The following is a 21566-nucleotide window of genomic DNA, read 5'->3' on the forward strand; positions in this document are numbered from 1 at the left end:
TACAAAGGATCTTTTTAATTACAGAACTAATAGGCAATGTGCAAATTGTATTGTGTAATATGATATAATTAAGAATAGACTGCTGTCGGGAAGCACAAACGGGGAGTCGTTATCGAGAGGGCAGAAGCATTCTTTGGGTTGACAATATTTTCTGTGGAGGGAGGTGGGGGTGGGGGATTATTACTGATAACCCACTTCAAAGATTGGCACCTCTGCTGAGTGAAGTGGAATCAGGACATTTTTGATCCTCAGTTTTCATTTCTTCTGAGGCCTGGTTCAGCCTGTCAGTATATGTGAACTCGCAGAACATGCACTATTATGCATCAGAAAATCCCCATAAATAGGTCAAAAAGCCATTGCATGATCTCAAGATTGGTGTGTGGTGCGCAATGTCTAGTATTTGCATCGTAACACAACTCTTTCATCAAACTGTTAATGCTAACCGGTATGACCAGACACTATTTAATCCATATGTGGATCAACTATCAGAAGATAAATGACTGTTTGGATATTTTCAGTAAGACTGAGCAACAGCACACACCGCCTTGACGATCTTGTCACGAGTCTCAAGATGTTCAGTGAGATAGGACAATCAGCAGAGGCAGTGCAATCAACTGGCCACCTCTATTGCTTTCTCTCTCTCCATGTGATTTTTTCCATGGGGCATACTGAAGGGTCAGGTGGACTCCAATAATCCTCACACACTGCAACACCTACAGCAGAACAATGAAAACACAATTGCTGTTATCCCTCAGGTAGAGCTGCTATGCATGTCTCAGTTTGATAAATCGAGCACAGCACTGCATCAACATCAACGGTGGACATTTCCAGCATCTTCTGTGTTGTTCAGTAACAAGGGTTAATTTTGTGTCATTCCTATTGTAAATATTTTCCAGGCCAGTTTCATTTTTCCCCACCTGGTATTAATAAGTTTACAGTCAGTTTGCTTAAAAGTTTGAACAGAGTTTAAAATTTAGCGGAAAATAAGCTTGAATCTTATTACAGTAAGACCCCACTCAACCAAACTTTGCTAAACTGATACCTAGCTTAACTGAAATGATCGCAGAAAAAAATAAAAATAATAATAAATATGGTAATTTGCAGGACTGGTGCTAAAAATCAAGCTGGCTACATTACTTGCAGCAAACAACATAATTCTCTTACCTCTACCCAACATTCCACTACCTTGTATGCCGTTAACTCCCCCCCCCCCCCCCTCTCTGTATTGCTTACTCCATTCGTTTGCTGTCACAACAATTGTCGTGTGTTGACCAGAAAGTCCTATGTACTATAGTATTTTACTTCCGACATTGATTCGTGCAAGTGCTGCAAGTGTGTTGTTTTATGATGTCGAAAAGGAAATGCAGCTGTGATAAGTGAACAGAAAATTGAAGCTTTTATTTAGGGGGAAAGTAGTAAGCTGTTACAAAACGTAGCAATTGATTATGATGTCTGTATCTGGATAGTATCTGACTGGATAAAAGCAAAGCCAAAATTTCAGAAACACTTGTTGAAAATTCCAATACGCTAAACTATGAATGAAGCCAAATGTTAAAAATGAAACAAAAGCCTATTTCTGTAGTTTACCCAGTAACGTGCTAAAGCAATTCCATTATCTGGACCTACACTTCAACAGAAGGTTAAATTGTTAGGGGAAGATGGAAGGGGTTTCAATGGTAGTTCTAGATGGTTAGGCAAGTTTAAAAATATATTGTATCGCATATGTTAACTACATCTGAGTGGAGTGAAACTGTCAGCTGACGAACATGCTGCTAACGTTTACAACTGAATTTCAGGATTTCACTGAATGACTGACAAGGGATCAGACATTTAATGCCGATGAAACAGGACTGAACTTCAAAATGTTGCCCAAAATCTCATTGGCATCCTTAAAAGGAACTTCAGCACTAGGACACAAAATGAATAAGGAGCAGATTACTGTTTTAGGGTGTACCAATGCATCTAGTGCTCTTAAATTTCCTGTATTGTGTATAGGGAAATCTAAAAATCCAAGAGCTCTTAAAACAGAGGTGCTCATGCTAGGCATTTAATCCTGAGGGCACACAGAATTGCAAGTGGACAGACAGGCAGGCAACGAGAGTATGCCATTCAATCACAGTGACGTGGTTACGCCACAGGCCGTGAAGATTGGGTAAAGTTCTCTTGATCACTGCGGCGATACAAGAGTTTCTTGCTAGGGGCTTTACGTCGCACCGACACAGATAGGTGATACAAGAGTTTGAAATGGAGGCAGAAAATAATGAAAGTAAGAGGGTAGAAATCCACATCATTTTCAATTTAGAGTAAGAAATAAGTTATTCATGTTCATTGCAGTTTATGCCTTTTGACATAGATAATTACAAGAGTTTAACAGTTCCACCTTTTCAATACAAGATTTTGCAATGCGGTTTACAAGTAAAACATTTATTTGGTACTAGTTTCGATCTAAGGCCAAGGTCATCAGCCAATAACACAAATTACACAGCATACCAAATGGTACATAAATAATGTACATATGCTGTAAACATTAACAAGAAACATGTAAGAATTAAAATTAGACAGATTTGAATATTGTGGTTTGATGCTATAAAGTTAAAAGTTGAAGATGAAGAATAGTCACATTGTACATAAATTGCATTAAAATAAGGTACTTGACTGCCGTTAAAAGATGATTCAAGTTGATTAATCTAGATTCTGAAGATTCTTAAAACTTGCGTATCTTTTGTTACAAAGTTCTGATAGATATACGTCATTGTATTGTAGCAGTGGTATTTAGAAGATAAGTTATGCACGTGCTGTGAATAATGTAGAACCATGGTACATTGATGCCATTAAAAGAGCTTCTAGCTTGATGTCCTTAAAGCTGAGGGCGAATGTTGCGCTTCTATGAAGTAGGTAGTAAAGATTCGCAGTTCAATGCTGCGGTGTGTGGGACATAGTAGTGCATAACTACTAAGTACATAGTACATAGGAACTGTTAAACTCTTAATTATCCATGTCAAAATACATAAACTGAAATGAACATAAATAACTTATTTCTTACTGTAAAATGATGTGGATTTCTACCCACTTACTTTGTAACGAAAGTACGTAGAACTACTAACTACGTCCCACACACTGGAGCGCAAGGTCACTTATGTAGTATCTTCACCACCTACTTGTTCTTCTTGCTTCTGAATTTGGCCAACTGTGGACCGCGTGAAACTTAATGCTTTCTGGCCAGTCTTCTTCCTTTCTCTTCCCAGAACTTCTTCATCGTTCACTCCTTATTTTTCTCTGCTCCTCAGATATTACAAATTTGGGCCTGTTCTTCCACTGCTCTTCATGAAATTTGTGGTCATCTACTCGAGTTCTGAACTTCTTTCTGTTGAGGATCAATTCTGGTGTTATTTTAATTTCTTCTGCGTCCTTCTTAACCTCCTCCACCCATTTCGTTGTTCTCCTCAATCCAATTATATATTTAAATATCCTATTAGTCAGGCGGTTGTCATCCATTCTGACGAGATGTCCATAAAATTTCAGTCTTTGTTTTCGCATTGTGTCCGTGATCTTTTCGGAATACTTGTAGAGATTCTCATTTCTCCTTTTCCTCCATGTACCATCCGTCGTTTTCCGAGGTCCAAGAATTTTCCTCAGAATTTTCCTTTCCTTCTTCTCAATTTCTTTAAGTTCCCTTTTTTATTTAATATAAGGCAGTTTTACAACAGTGCTATAGTGTTTAATTTTGGCTTTGTAGAATATTGCCCGTTTATTGTACCTGTTTTGTGTCAGTCTGTAGGCCAGTTCGAATTTTCTAGCTCTTTCCTTGTTTGCCTCCTTGTCTAGTCCATTGGGTTGGATCAGTTCTCCCAAATACTTAAACTTTTCTACTCTTCTAACCTTTCCGCACTTCACTTCCATGCTTTTCTCCCCCTGATGTCGGTACTCCATGTACTTCGTCTTTTTGTAGGAGACTTTGAGATCTGTTTTCTTCGCAATGTTATGAAGAAGCTCGAGCATCCTTTGTGCATCCTCTCTGTTTTCAGCTAAGAGAGCAAGATCATCAGCAAAAGCCACACATTTAATTTCCAAGTTTTGTCCCTTGCGCCCAAGATGAATTTCCTGTATGCCTTCTACTTTCAGAAAGTTTTCCCAGGTTCTTATTACTTTCTCGAATACAATGTTAAACAGGATGGGTGATAATCCATCTCCTTGTCTGACTCCTGTCTTTATTTGGAATGGATCAGAGATTTCTCCAGCGAATTTAATTTTTGAGATGGTGTCTGTCAGGGTTTGTTTTATTATTTCTCTCATTTTCCTATCGATACCAAACTCTTCTAGGACGTTAAATAATGTCCGTCTATCAACTGAGTCATATGCTTTTTTGGAAATTGACAAAGATTACCACTGTGTTCTGGCCCCTCAATGCTCTAGTACTTAGAATACTCTTGAGGTTGAATATCTGTTCTGTACATAACCTCCCTTTCCTGAAACCAACTTGGTATTCTCCAATGAGGGAGTCTATTTGTTCTTCGACCCTGTTCAGTAGCACTTTGGAGAATATTTTGTACGCGACTGAAAAAATTTAACCTTCCTGCGCAACATTCGCCCTCAGCTTTAAGGACATCAAACTAGAAGCTCTTTTAATGGCATCAATGAACCATGTTTCTACATTATTCACAGCATGTGCATAACTTATTTTCTAAATGCTACTGCTACCATATGACTTATAGCCATCACAACTTTGTAATGAAAGATACGCAAGTTTTAAGAATCTTAAGCATCTAGATTAATCAACTTGAATCATCTTTTAACGGTAGCCAAGTGTCTTATTTTAATGCAATTTATGTACAATTGAAAACTTTTATCACCCTTGTGACTTAACTTTATAGTGTCAAACTACAATATTCAAATCATCTAATTTTAACTGTTACATTTAATTAATATTGACGGCATATGTACATTGTTTATGGACCACTTGATATGCTGTGTAATTTGTGTTATTGGCTGATGACCTTGAACTTAGGTCAAAACTAGTACCAAAATCAGGAATTTATAGCATTAGAGGTAAGGAAGTTTACGATTTTATGCAACTATTATGAGGAGCAAATGAGAAATATTTTATTACCATACTACAGAAAAAACAACAAAAAGAATTTCTTCATTGTTTCAAGTTGCCTTATGGTTGGCTTAACAAAGCAGCGACTTCACGCCAGCTGATAAAATTATCATCAGGCGGTACCATGATATAGCTGCTCGCAAGCATTGAGAGAAGGAAGTTCAAAAGAAAATTTCTAATTTTATGAAATAGTGTGCCTAAATACCACACTTCCTATTTAAATAAAGTCTATTTTGAATTTAAACAATATTGCATGTGCATAGGTGTAGGATATTTGTCCCTTCACTCTAAAAATAGTTCCTGTGGTTTATCTGAAATGGCTTCTCCCTTTTAGTTCAGTTAAGCAGGGTTTTACTGTAATTTGAGTGCTTTGAAGCTACCAGCCTGAACATCCAAGAACTTTTCTATGCCCCCCCCTCTTCATTGCGACATGATAGCATCATGGTGAGAATTAGCTAATTAAGCTACACTCTGACTCTCCTCCACCAAACAAGGATCTACCAAAATTTCTAGAATGTGTAATGTTTCTTCCTTGAGTATGTTCTCAAGCACAGTCTTACCTAGTAAGTTTCTTATTTCCATCAATTTTACCTTACTTTGCATTACATCTTTGCAGAAACTCTCATACAATACCAAGTATACATATGAAAAAACAGGAATGGAAAAAGAATAAATGATTGTAAGAACAATAGATCTGTTCTAAAATAATTTTATCAGATTTTAATCTAAATTTGCAGCAATCATCAGAATTGAGAGAGAATTATTTCCAAGGAAAATAAGCTTTATTTTCCCAACTTAACTATTGCTTTGTTTATTGTAACCAAGAGTCAAATTCTGTTATTTTGATTATGCATGGAAGCATGATCTGGAAGATAATATACTGTATGATTCTCAACATTCTAGTTATAAATCTGGGCAACTTTCCACATGGTGCCTCTACAAGGTAACAGGAAAGTTACTTATCAATTACTGAAGCATAGATCAATTCCATAAATTAGGACTCTTCCTCTAGGGTGCAAATGCATTATGAAAATATTAATAACTACTGCATCTGAAATCAATTATTCCTGGTCTAACTGCAGATGATGTAATGTTAGGTTGGAAGAGTGTAAAGTGACATACAAAGAGACATAGGTAAATTTCAATGAAGTGGGTGTTTAGTGAAACAAGTTTCATTAGAAAAGTACTTCTCTTCATATAGCAAAGATAAGCCAGACATAAAACCATTAAACAGCAGGAAGTGCAAGCTGGAATCTGTATTGCTGGTACTATTGGGAGTTATTCATGCTGAACAACAAAGATCATTCATTATTACAAGCAACTGATGTGGTTTCCTTATTTTATGTGTATATACCTGATCTTATATTGAAGAATTTAAGTAATTAGTTGAATGCTGATTAATGGATCTCCACTGCTAAAACATCTGAAAATAAATTTATTTGTAGAAATTGGTATATACTACACTAGCATCAAAAAGTTTAAACTCACTTCTGAAATTATCTATACATTCTTAAAACTGATAATTCAGATTTACTGGATTTCTGATCTGTTTTCTGTTGCACGTAATTGAATATTCTGATCTAAAATATATTTAATTAATTATTTAGTTATTATTCAGGTATCTGGAGAGCGATGCTTGTAACATCTTCAGCCTGATTTCTCTTAATATCGTTTACGTGATGTTGCCAAAAAGCCTTTTTTTAACATGCAGACATAAATCTCTGAGGCTTCAGTGGGCCAGACAATTCAAGGATTGGACCACTGACCAGTGAAAACGTGTTATGGACTGACAAGTCAAAATTTCAGAAGACTGCATCAAACTGGCATCATTATGTCTGCTACTGTCCAGAAAAAAGAAGGCTAGAAGACTGCCTGACACCAACTGTGATACATGGGTGGTAGCATTATGGTTTGAGGTTGTTTTGGAAACAATGAAGTGGGAGACATGGCGAAAGTGGAAGGTATCTTGAGGAAGAAGTACCGTCACATTCAATCGAACAATGCAGTACTTTACTTAACTTATTGGGAGAGTATTTGTTCTGCAGCAGGACAACAACCTGAAACACTTGTCAAACCTATGCAAGAAGTATGTAAGAAATAAAAAATCATTAGGGAGTTCTACAAGTAATAACCTGGCTCCCTCAGTCATCCTATGTATCATCCATCGAGTTATTATGGGAAAAATAGTATTCTGTCAACAGATGTAAAGATCACTGACAATGCCTTTCGCAAGCATCAGGATACGTAACCACAGACATGTTGGTAAAACTAAGCAGAGAAAAGCAGAATTTAAACAGTGTAGCTCTAAACGATATTGTTTTCCATTATTTGAAACATAACTTATGTTATAGCGTGTTGGTTTGTGTATAATGGATGCCTATGTTTGTATTTTGATTTAAAATATATGTTATTTGAAATATCAGTAATCTGCTATCTAATAAATAACAAGAAGTGGAGTTTCCTTACAGTGAGTAAACTTTTTGACTCTAGTATACATGCAATACAAAATATGCTCAAGTCAGAAGAGAGAATTTCTTTATTCTGCTTTTTGAAACTGTTTTAAATACTCTGTTTATCTTAACATCACAAAACAACAATCTAATGGGTTATTTTCATTTTTTAGCATGCAGCTTTTAGTGCCGGAAGTGTCCAAGAATATGTTCGGTTCACCTGGAGGAGGTCTTTCTATTCGACACTCGTGGGTGACCTGCGCACCTGGGTGTGAGGAGAGGACAAAGATGGTGATAGGTAGGTAGGAGAGGGTGAAACCGAGAATCGGCACTTCTGACTAGTAACACCAAGAGGTCTGCTCAAGACCTAATGTTGCCATCCAATGGATGAATCACTATCAACAGTGTCATATGCCCTCACTCCATATGAACAGTGCAGAGAGGGTCCGAACTGAATCCAGGATTTTGGCACACAATATAGCTATTAGGAATTTTATACCACCAGCTCTCTCCTACCCTACCAGCCAACATTACGATGGTAATTCTCTTCTTTTCTTTTTTTTCCCACTAACAGGGCTCAAATCGGCTAACTACAGTGCAAGAACAGAGACTTGACGCCTTAATCATGGCAACCAGGTGGACTAGTCTTGTGGTGTATGGATAGAACAGAAAATACTACAAGTGGCTCTTGTTACTTTTAGAAGCATTTTCTGTATTGATTTGTTTTAAGAAAGAAAACAGCAGAGAGATTACATTATATTCCACTTTACTATCAAAGGTACCCAGGTGTTATTCCAAAAGCCTAAAATTCATTTTGTTTCATATCGTCAACTTATTTTGCTTGATAATAACTCTCAATCTTTCAATTCTTCCTTTTTTTAAAACAAAAATAATTTAATTAATGAACATAAAAACATAGATGGAAAGCAGAGATTCATCGGAGCAAGAAAATATAGGTGGTGGTTTTTTCGCTAGCGAGGCTATCACACAAAAAAATATTGATTAACTACATGGCTGTTCTTTGTGTTTTGCTGTAGTGTTCTTGCCCTAATTAAGTCACTGATTTTCATCTCTGTCCCTTTTCTTCTGTGCATGTATTATGATGTTTGTTTTTTTTATGTTTTTTTTTTTACAAATGCCAATTTTCTATTAAAATCTAGGACATCTGATGTAATATATTACATCTCACAACAAGTCTCTTATACAAAATTCTAATAAAGGTACTAATCCATATTAAGTAGTAAGCTCTGTATGTACTACTAATCTTAACTATTAAATCAGTTGAATTCTACTCCTTTAACAAACTAAAACACAATTTAATATATTCTTTCATAAATGCATTCATGTGGAATTAAGTAAAGAATATTTGTACTGTTCTTTGCAAACTTCACGATCATTATAATTTACTGATTTCTTTTCCTATAGCTAGCAGTCTATGTTTTTTATGCATTCTAAAAATTAATTCAAATACACTAAGTTGTAAAAGATCTCTAAATAATAAATACAGTATATGATATCACAATCATTCCACAAATCATATGTCAGATTTGACAAGAAACATTGAATAACTAGGCAAGTCTCCTTATATACATATTCACAGGGTTAATCTTTACATGGCAATATATACATTAAAAGAACAGTGTGAACATTTCACACAAACATACCTTTGGATAGTTTTAAAAGATAACTTTTGTAAAAACTTCAGTTCAGTGGCATTGTTGATTCGACATATATAATTAGGGAAAAATATGTTGAAATTGTCTCTTAACATTCATTTATAAAATTCTGCTTTGTGGCATAATAACAGCATTAAGCTGTTAGGGTGTTCTATCTTCTCTCGTTATTCCTTTTATAACATAGAAAAGGAACAAATTTACAGAAATTAACAGAGAGGGATGGTAAATAGCACTGTTTTATGTAAATATAACATAAAGGAGATTGTTACAAGTGTAACAAACAGAGAACTGCCAGTTAATATGCATGCAACTACCCACCCTCCCACCCTCCCACCCACCCATCAGCTCTTGCGGAGGAATGTTTGCAATTCAATGAGATGTCTCCACCCTTTTAATTAAGAAATTACATATCCTAAATAGCCTGCCCTTATATGTTCTTTATGTTTCTAGCAAGTTTTATAGTAACAGATTGTAGATAACAATCCAACAATTATTTCTATGCATTACATTCAAAGAAAACTTTCTAATCAATTTGTTTTTGTTCATTTTTTTTAAATAACCTCTCTAACTGGCTGACAAAGAGGTGTGCAACTGTCACATACTTGTGTTAAAGTTTCACAAAGCAAATATAAAGATATATAAAACTTTTATTGTACCTCGTGAGCTAATCTAAAATCTTGGGAACTACTTCCATTTGACTAGGTAGAGACATCACAGACTCGACTTTTCCACTAATTTCAAAACCTGAAACAAGTAACGAGAAATTGCCAGAATTTTAGCAAAATAAGTGCTGCTGACTAAGACATGCAGAGCAATTTCTGTGTGTACTGTTAGAGATGGGATCAAGATATCTTGAAATCATGCCAAACTAACTTTTCAATTATATAATAAACTAACCCTCAAAGAACCTCTATTTTCCATCCCTCTGTTTCCTTATACCAGTAGTAGTATATTTTGACTTAAAAGTCAACGTGAATTATATATTCTATAGTTCCAAACATCAACATTACTGAGTAAGGAAGAAATTTTAAGCCTTGACCTCATTGAAAGTGAATGTATTATATGTTGTACAGTTAATCTGCAATATGTATGAAGGGTAAAATAATAATTAATTAATTAATCAATTACAATTTTCATTTTCAGTTATACAAGGCAGTTACTTTCTCCAGATACCCTTCAAAGTTGGAACTTCACGATATTTCTTTCACTTCATGTAAGACACCAAAATATGCTAATGTGCGTAATGCTAATTTCCTTGAAGGACTTTTGTTGTCTAGCTTGGGAGAAATAGTCTGAAGCACTTTGAGAAAAATTATACACACTATTGTGGCAAGCAAGGGTTTTGTTATCTATGCATAAAGTGCACCATGTTTCTTTTTAAGATATATTAGACTGTACTGTGGTTGATAACAGATTACTATCCTTAAAAAGGAACCATATCAAGCAGTTTTCAAAGGGGGGAATGGATTGTTACTTTTCAAGACTAAACAGCTTATTTTGTAAACTGAAGGTCAACTGTCAAAACTCGTATAACAAAACTAAACTTTTAGAAAACTGGAGAAATAAGGATGAAAGTTAGTACATTTCCTATACTCATTTACAGTAATCAAATACAAAGCCAATTTCACACTCTTGTGCTGGGGCAGATCCCTGATTTTCATGTTTCTCCAATTTTACTCTACTGTATACATACAGATCATGCAACACATAAAAACAATGCAACTACACAGCAAAACAACACATAGCAAGCAAAACGATGGGGTTGAAATGAAGCTCAGAGGATGATACTCAATATTATGGAGGCTGACAACCTATTCCAACAAAATAAGCTAATTTCACTAACTATGCAATGGCACGGTAATTTGTATCTAGAGTTTTATTTCCTTCATTTATAAATTCATTCACTGCCACAAATTGACCCTTATTACCATGTATAACAGAAATCTACAAACACAGAAGGTTGTGGCAAACGTTAACAACACTTCTGCTATAGTCACTATAAACCTTACCATTTTCATGCTTTTCATATATACCTGATTGAGCTACTTATATTATTAGTATCTAGTGCAGGGATATAGTTTTGCACTACCTGTAAAACTTTCAGGTTCATGAGATTTACAAGAAACATTATAGAACCAACAGGCTAAGGATGACAGATTTATGAAAAATGTGTACGAAGTATCACTGAATGTACTGAAATCATCAAAAAAGAGGTTCAAGAAATTGTGTGTGCCTACTGCCTAAAAGGCAGAGAATGAAGGGTATACATCATACCAGGGGAGGAAAATAAATGTATACTTCCGCAAATAAAAATTATGCATGTCCTGACTTTAGCACAATCGTTGGTGAATATTTAATAGCACTAAAATTGCATCACTAACTTCTCCTGCACGGCTGTTACTCTAGCTTTCCTCTACATCAGTTCAAAGTACGACTCTTCATCAAGTTTAAAAACACCATATATAGCAATATACAAAGTGTCCAAAGGTTAAATGATGCACGATCGTTCCTTTAAACCTAACACCTAAACAGGAATAGCTTACTGTTTCCATATTTAATGGCAGACATACTACAAGAAATGCCAGTACAAGATAATTTGCTTAACACAGAAATGGCCACAGAAACGTAATACAGAAAAGATGTGCACCAAATACGCCAATCTGTTTTGAACAAAATACTTTATATATGTGATTCAGATACAAGGCAATAAACGTTCAAGTATTCACCCGATCATGAACGTCCTCATTTCCTACCAAACTGGTGATGAGGTTATCCGAGGAAAAAAGTTTGGAGTGGTCCATTAACACACAACACTATTCGATAGTGAAACACAGTTAATTCAGGTATATTGTGAAACCTTGTAGATTCATGGTTTAAAAATATATTTTTATGGATTGTTTGTGTATTACAATGTACAGTGGAACCTTGATTATCCGTTCCCGGAAACTATGTTTTCCCGGAATATGCATTCAAATACGTGGTCCCGCGAGCATCGTAATTAAATCACATTGTAAAACTCCCGCATTATCCGTTCCTCGAAGAAACGATTTCCCGGATCAACCGTCCAGAAATTTCAGTCCCATCAACGCTAGATCCTCGATCAATCGTTTTTTCATAAACTGTATCTCACGAAAGGACGGCTATGGCATACTTATGGATCTTGGCGTTAACGCTCCGTCATTGCGCTAATTAGAGCAAGTACTGTACCATACTGGAAAAGCGATCGGCGGTGTACTTGTATAAGCGACCATCTTAGCATCGCATTCGGGTGGTATTGTTCAGAGAATCTTGGAAATCAAAGCAGAGAGTGGCCACAACAATTGTAAGGAGACACAGCGCATTTCGACAGCTCGGCTTTAAAACGGAATGAGTTTGCTAAATGTTCGCACTTATATAAAACGTCCACATTATGTCCAGGGTTAGATATATATATTTTTACTTTTTTCGATCGTACTGCCGAACAGGTTTTCGGCACTTTCCTCAGGGTACTGTAGAGTAACTGGACTTTCAGGCAGGAATCGAAACTGCTCCTTCTTAACACAGATGTAGTATTTAATATTATTGTACATGATTGTTATCGAGACCAGAACAAATGTTGCACCTTAAATTAAAAAAGAAAGCCATGGGAGGTCTTGGAAAGCCTATTACTGTTTTGGTCCTAATGTAATACTGGGAATTTTACGTTTTTGTGTCGAAATGCCAAAAACCGCAGCTGTTTTATTTGTGCACATTACATTTAAATGGTTTGTATCATTTCCAACTCTTACTGATATGTACAGTGAGCGCGCTTTCCAGATGACCTCAAGGTCACGAATAAACAATTTCTGAAGTGTTGATGATAATTTTTTTCTCTTTCCAATTTGACTGGATTAGTGATGGGCAGAATTGAATATAATGCATTCGAAAACTTTTGAGAATCAATACTCACGTTCGAAATCATGTTTTCGAGTTCAACATAACTTTTAAAAGACACTGTAGGCCTAATTTACGCGGTACATGATTTCCAGAAACTGACTTCGAAGAGTATACCGGAGACCAAATTACAATGGAAGATTAAGAAAAGAAGGGATTTCGCCATCATGTAGGGTGATTTTGTATCTAATGTACTTTATTTTATTAGATGCGAGAATTAAAAACTACTTGTGGTCGATTGTCGTTTGGCTTGACGTTATTAGATTTTTCACAGAGTTTGGCTAATCAGAGTTGCTGAACTGAAAGAAGTTTTCACGGGAAACTGACGAAGATTCCCCTGTAAAATTGAATATAAAGTAACGAGATTTTGAACTCGCGTACTGGTAATTAATGCAGTTTCGCGGTCTAACATGCGTGCCTCTCATCCAGAGGGCCCGAGTTCAATTCTGACCAGGTCAGGCTGGTTTCAGGTCCACTCAGCCTACGTGATTACCTTTAATTGAGGTGCTATCTAATGAGATGGCGACCCCGGTCTAGAGAGCCAGGAATATCGGCCAAGAGGATTCGTCACACTGACCATGCACCACTTCGTAATCTGCAGCCTTCGGGCTGAGCAGTGGGCGCTTGGCAGGCAAAGGCCCATTGGGGCTGTAGTTAGGTTTGGTTCAGGAGTTTTTGTACGATTGTAATTATAAACATTTCATTTTTGTAATGTTTAGCCAAATTGTTCATGGTTTTCATTAATTCCCGGATTTTCCGTTTTCCCATGTTGTACGTTTTATTTTCACGGTCTCTTGAAAAAACGGAGAATCGAGGTTCCACTGTACATTGTTTAATGATTGTAAATTCTATTCTATTCAATTAATGTAATCTTGCATCAGACCAATCTTTCCACACCACGCAAAATATTATGGTTTCAAATGTGACAAAACTTTATGTAATGTGATACAGTTCCAAGAAGAACACTTATGCCTAATCGTGTAACTACAATAGACTGGCACAGCAGTCCAGCAGAATTTTCTGAATAGCACACATTCAAATTATATGAATGAATCCCTCAAGTTCAAAAACTTGAGCTCTATAAAATGTCTACTACGAACAAGCTACAAAAGGAAAAACTAATTTCACACTCCTTCGTATTCACAACATACCAAGCTTACTTCAATAATAAGCTAGCAAAGTCGAATTTCTGCCATCTTCAATGAACTATTGTGCTTTGGACAAGATATTAAGTCATGTTTAAAACAGTCTCACAGGACTAATTAAAATTCTCAAAGAAGAGAACTTTTTTATGTGGTAGTTGAAACCCAGTATTCTTTTTGACAAAATTACTCATAGTACGTAGCTTTAGGAGTAACATAATAATACTGGTGACAGTTATATTTTCATTCACATATTTATCAATTTCTGCAATATAAAAAGTTAATTCCTTTTCTTCTTACATATGGCAAATTGCACACAGCTAATTTTTGCATGCACGGAGATGAATGCTACACATGTATTATGAATTTATGGTACAGTTTTAAGACCGATACTGAAGAAAACAAACAAACCATAAAAATGTTTCATGTGCCATCTTTTTATTGCAGAAATATAAATAACCCCACAACCAAGAAAGAAATTTTAATTGGTAAAATGGATAAGATAAAGGTTAGACTGATGAATTTGAACAGTCGAGATTGATGAAGTTAAAAGGAGAGAAAAACTGTTTACAGTAAAACCTCGTTAATTCAAAGTCGTTGGGACGCAAAAATCGGACTTCGAAATACGTGATTTCGAATTAAACACCAAATTCTTAATTCAGAAATGCCAACCCTTGCCACATCAAAAAATATTCTAAGACTTCTACTAATAGCTGAGTACAGTTACAAGCCGGAGTCATGTAAGTGGAGGCCAAGGTGAAAGCGCGGGATCTATCTGTGTATGTTGATGTCTAGTGAACTTCGTCTCGTGTTTTGTTTAATTTTTTACGAATAAGTTAGAGTACCTATATATAAGAAAATAAGTGATAGATTAAGCATACGTAGAGCCTATTATCGAAATGATGTGAAGGCTAAACAGGGCTGAATAGCTTGGACTGTAGAGCTGGCTTTTTAAGCCCAACTCAGTCCACTGGTATTTGAAGGTGCTCAAATACATCAGCCTCATGTTGGTAGATTTACTGGCACGTTAAAGAACTCCTCCGGTACAAAATTCCGGCATCTCAGCGTCTCCCAAAAACTGTACAAGTAATTAGTGGGACGTTAAATCAATAACATTATTTGTGATGGTGCGGACTGAACTTGGCTTATTAATAAAATGTTTCGCGTATTTGCAGATGCCCAGAAAATGTTGTGTTCCCATGTATCGTAACAACTATAGCATTATAAAGTGTTTTGTTACCTCTTTTAGTTTTCCTTCAGACGAGGAATTAAAACAAAAAAGGATTTGTCATTTTAAACGGGATAATTGGGAACCTGGGAATGATTCAGTCGTATGCATAAAACATGTCACACATGAAAGTTTTTCAAAAGGGGATAACATTTGTGGTAGTAAAGTCAACGTAACTATACTACCACCTAAACCTAATGAGCTTCTCCCTGATGCATGTCCAATTATTTTCCCAAATTTGCCAAAATATTTATCAACAAAAAGGGTTAAAAGAAAAGATCCTGAAGGTAGGAGTCTGGAAATGTAGAGTAGGGTAAACAAGAAGATGGATGATATGCCAAATGTAACCCATTTACTCAAAATTCACCAAGATATGAATGTCACTGTATATTTTAAGTTATCAGGTGTTGGTAAAAGAAATTACATGTTTAGCAAATGGTAAAATATCAAAGTGGTCTCAACTAAATGCATATTTATTAAATTATATAAGAACCACTTCTTGTAGTGTTAGTGTTAAATGTGTACAAATAAATCTATTAAAATGCTTCACAATTTCCTAGAGTATCGTGAGGTAAACAGTGAAAGCACACACTTTGTCTTGCCTCATATGTTTAAGGGAACAAATCGAACTTTGCACTAAAAGGGCCAGGCTGAGTGGCTCAGACGGTGGAGGCGCTGGGCTTCTGACCCCAAGATGGCAGGTTCGATCCTAGCTCAGTCCGGTAGTATTTGAAGGTGCTCAAATACGTCAGCATTGTGTCGGTAGATTTACTGGCACGTAAAAGAACTCCTGGGGGGCTAAATTCTGGCACCTTGGCGTCTCCAAAAACCGTAAAAGTAGTTAGTGGGACGTAAAGCAATTTATTTTTATTATTATTATTATTATTATTATTATTATTTGCACTAAAAGAAAAAAAGAGTTAGGCCCTACTCAAAAAGTTTTGTTTGGAACTGTGAAAGCAAATTATTTACTGACAAGGAACTTTCAAAGTGATAACTTAGAAAGAAGGTTTAATATAGCTTATTGGTTGTAACTACAATGTCACTGAACATCAAGTCCTAGTGTGATGAAAATTAGGATTAAGGGTGTTCTAGGGTTGTGGTGGTGGTGGTGGTGGTGGTGTCGATGGTACGGAAAAGTGAGGTTTGGCTGTAACCAATTAGAAATGTCTAATTCCATCAAGACAGATGTTATTGGGGTCAATATTGAAATAATAAACAAGTTAGATTCACATTTATCATGTGAAATTTTTGGTGGGCATTTTGAGATGTCAGGGGTAATATGATGTACATTTCTGGGTATACAATAAGGACAACATCAAGGATAAGCTGTGACACTTGTTTAGGTCTTGTGCAGAGTAATGAAACAGGTGATCCCTATTTTGAAGAACTTCAGAGAGGTGGGTTAGGGGTGCCATCACATTGTATTGTGTGTGTCTGCAGAACAGTGGTATACGAAGACCATCTGGGTTGTGAAAATTGTAAAGAATTTCTGTTTTCTCTATCCTGAAATGCTTTAGGAAGAGATAACAATCAACAGTTCTGGTTTGAACGCCGTCATTGTGGGAGTGACAATAATGGTGCGATAGATTGTTTATTGTCTTCATTTTCCAATGTCGTGTTAACCCGTTAACGCCGCGCATGTCCATATGATCACGGCCTGCATTCTTTCATTTAGATTGCTCTCAGTGCTTTGTATAGCGCTGGAATTTAGTGCTGACTGTGTAGATCAATTCAAGAAGCATGTGGCAACTGTGTACAAGCATATTATAACGTGATACATATCGACTCATTGTTTCGGTGCACTTTCGTTTCATGTCATTGTCACAGCATCTGAATCATGATGGCGCGCTTCAAGTAAGTTTGATATTTCACATATATTTATGTTTAGATTACACAACTCATATGCTTAACAAGTTTGGGAGTGATCTATGTTCACATTATGATGCAGTTAATTTACATTTAACAGTAAATATTACTCCCGTAGGCACTTAAAACATTGCATGATCGTATGATCACGATAGGCGCTTGTATTAGCCATTCACCCTGTGCATGTATTTGATGGTGGACGTTATGCTACCTGTTATGATTACTGTTATACATCAATTTTCATTGAACAACTTTATTCAATTTAAAGTCATCTATTCTACATTTAAATAAATTGCAACTTGTTAACATATATGCAGCTACAAAACCTTGTTTCCCATTTTACAGGGACATTACGCTCCAAGAAGTATTAGATATTCTTGAATTGGAAGAACCAATTGGAGATGTAAACAGCATTGTTATTGAAACTCTGGAAGCTAATATTCACTCCGATGAAGATTCAGGAGATGAAGATGTTGATGGTTTGGTTGATAACCTCACAGGTCGCTAGCTTTCAAGTAAGGCAGAAATTGTACTCGCTGGCAATGATCATATAAGAGGTGCAGACAATGATCCCGTTTCAGCAGGTATTTTAGATCAGTCATCTAGCAAGAAAACTAAACTTCAAAGAATAAATCCTGTGTGGAGTAAGGATGACAACCGAGATTCAGTTGGCATATTCCTGGAAGCCGATTTTTCCACCTTATCCGGCAAATCTCCTACAGAGTGCTTTGAACTAATGTTTGACAATGAAGTGATGGAGTTCATGATGCAAGAATCAAGCAAGTTTGCCTTGTTTAAGAATTAAAAATATCTAAGGAGGAATTAGAAGTATTTCTTGCTGTGCTAATTCTTTCCGGTTACAACAATGTGCCTAGCAAACGATTGTATTGGGAAGCAACGGATGATGTACGTAATACACTTGTTGTAAATGCTACGAGAAGAGACCGCTTTCTGGAAATTTGTAGCTTCATTCATTGCACGGATAATACTCAGCCTGATATGAATGATAAAATGTGGAAATTACGACCTCTTATAAAGATGCTGAAGAAAAGAAATTCCTAGGTTTAAAAGAAAAGATTCCTTGCGAATTTCCGGCCTGAAAAGGATTTAGATTTTGACGAATGCATGGTGGAATATTATGGTAGGCACAGCTGCAAGCAATTCATCCGCAGAAAGCCCATCCGCTTCGGTTATAAGGTCTGGTGTTTGAACACTCCCTCGGGCTATCTCATAAATTGACATATCAAGGTAAGAATCCTCATGGTAATATTGAATATGAGCAACGATTTGGTAAGTATGCTGCTCCAATGGTACTGATGCTGGAAGAACTACCTGATGATACGTTACACTTACCCTTTCAACTATATTTCGATAATCTTTTTACAGGAATGGCACTTTTGGCTCATCTAAAACATTGCGGATATGGTGCTACAGGAACCATTAGAAAGAATAGAATTCCCAAAGACTGCTCGATCACACCTTCAAATGAAATGAAGAGACAGGCTCGTGGGACATACGACATGGCAACGAACTCTGAGGGTATAAGTATTGTTCAGTGGGTTGATAACTCTGTGGTTACCATACCATCAACATGCCATGGTGTTGAACCAGTTTCTAAGGTAACACGATACTCCCAGGCAGAGAAAAGGAAAGTGTGTATAAACCGGCCGGCTGTGTTTGGAGCTTACAACAGTGGAATGGGTGGAACAGATAGGATGGACCAGAATGTGTCGTATCACAGAGTAGGCATACGTGGAAAGAAATGGTGGTGGTCGCTATTCACATGGCTCCTGGACGTATTCATTCACAATTCATGGTTACTGCTAAGGAGATCTGGATGTGATTTGTCACATCTAGAATTTCGTCGCCACATTGTGCAAACATATCTACATAAGTTCAAAATAACGCCAGTAGGAAGAGGCCGCCCCATCACCTCAAGATACAGTATCCAGCAGAGTAGCGTCACTAATAATAATAATAATAATAATAATAATAATAATAATAATAATAATAACAACAATCGTATGACCTCAGCTACCATGTGCAGACATTTCAATTTGATGCCATCTGACAATGTACGACTTGACGGGATTGGGCACCTCATAGCGCCCTCCAATCGACGACGCTGTGCTGGAAAGGAATGCTCCAGTACTGTTTGCACCGAGTGCATAAAATGTAATGTTGGACTCAGTGTTCCATGCTTTTCCTATTTCATACAGTGTGAAGCATACAGTTCTTATATTTGTTCCTATTTGGTAATTTCTGTGGATTAGATAACTTGAATGTAATATATTACGAATATCTTGAGACTTTCATTGCTTCATTTATGTATGTACATATTGTAATTAATGTATATTCTTCATAAATTATCATCTTTAGTTTATTTTAGTGTATTTTGTTAATAATTTATCAATATCAATACATAAAATCTACAAATACTAAAGAAATACTATACAGACTGAAATGCTAACACATCTGCCTAGTGTGATCATATGAACATGCCACCTAACGACGAAACCGTGAAAAGCATGAGCTTAATATTTTGTAGTTATGTTATACTATGGACCTGAAGTGATTTAGACGAATTTCAAAAAAAACTGATGAAAAAAATAATTTTGGCATTAAAGGCTTAAATAAGTGCTGAAAGCAGGTGAAGAAGACAAGTAATGTCTGCAGTGAGAATTAAAACACTAAGCGGAGGAAGCTGTCAACGCTCCACAATAATCGAGCTTGTGAGTATTGTCCTTAAAGTGTTTTGTTTTTATTCACGTAAAATGTGTATTTCTAACTTCAGTGAATGCATTTACTGATGTGTGTGTTTCTTTGTACCATTTTACGAAGAGTGTGCACTTATCACAATCATCGTGTTGGTCTAAATGTAGTGAATATGGGTGAAGTCATTCAAAATCAGACACGTCCCCTTTTCTCTCGGCCTCCGCTTGACAGACAGATACAGCGTTGCCAAGCGTACCTTCTGGCTTTAACTGTAGATGGCTCTGCCTGTACTGCATGCAATTAACCTTATTTCAAAGTTTAAACCTTTGAAATGCCATGGAAAAAAAATGATTTCCAAAATGTATCCAATAAGGTGCATTTACAGTATTCAAATTCACAATACAGTATTCACTTGGATAATTCACTGACAAACATAACCTCATGCAACGAAAGAAAACAAAAGCATGATTCAAAGATGAGGAGATATCTAAGCTGGCTCCCCAGAGCAAGTGCTTTATTCATTGGATTACTGAACTGAATGCATTTTAGATGTCCTGTACTTGCATGGAAAGTATCCGATGCCCTTAAAACATCGTGGTTTATCAAACTTTCCTATGACAAGGGGAGAAAGTCTCTCGCTTCTGTCTCCATTTGAACACAGTACAGTGACTCACTTATCCTTGTACAATTTCCAGCCATGGTACTTACCTCGTCATTCAGAAATGCAAACCCTTGCCGCGCCACAAAGTATTCTAAGACGCATTAATGCACGCAATCACCTTGATTCACAGTTTAAACCTTCCAAATGCCTTGGAAAAATCTATTCCCAAAATGTATCCAACAAGGTGCATTTATATTATTCAAATAATGCACTTGAATAAATCACTGGCAAACATAACCTCACGCATTGAAAGGAAACAAAAAAAAAAAATATATGCACGATTCAAAGACGAGGTCAAATTATGCTGGCTCCCTTGCGCAAGTCTTTTATTCATTGGATTACTGTACTGAATGCATTTTAGATGTCCTGTACTTGCACGGAAAGTGCCCGACGCCCTTAAAATATCATGGCTTATCGAACTTCCCTATGACGAGGGGAAGAAGTCTCTCGCTTCCTTGTGCATTGCAACACAGTGCAATGACTCCCCCTTGTACGATTTCCCGGCTGGCACTTCCCTCTTATAAAACCGTAAGTCCGTTTGGGCTCGGCATTAAAAAAACAATGCAGTTTCATCGGCACTGACAATATTTGGTGCGTACGAATTGATTATATGAGCCACGCTTTTTCGTCAACTGTCGGCATCGCCAGTGTTTGCGGATTCTGCTTCTCCGCACACTGCCTGCTAAGTGATATTATGGTTTCCTTAAAACGCTGAATACAAAAAAATTACGATTTTACTCGAACTTAGCGAATATGAAGCACACTGTAGACACACCGAAGCGAGTGGAAATACTGAAATTTACCCCAGCACATTC

The 21566-nt window shown here is 36.5% G+C and overlaps 1 protein-coding gene across 3 annotated transcripts in view; it reads right to left on the reverse strand.

Annotated features, from left to right (window-relative positions):
• The window catches only part of LOC136871860 (SLIT-ROBO Rho GTPase-activating protein 1), a 597464-nt gene that overhangs the window by 37250 nt on the left and 538648 nt on the right, over nucleotides 1-21566 (reverse strand). The gene's annotated exons all lie outside the window — the stretch shown is intronic.

The sequence above is a fragment of the Anabrus simplex genome, chromosome 4 (assembly GCF_040414725.1).
Source record: "Anabrus simplex isolate iqAnaSimp1 chromosome 4, ASM4041472v1, whole genome shotgun sequence".
Taxonomy (NCBI): Eukaryota; Metazoa; Arthropoda; class Insecta; order Orthoptera; family Tettigoniidae; genus Anabrus; species Anabrus simplex.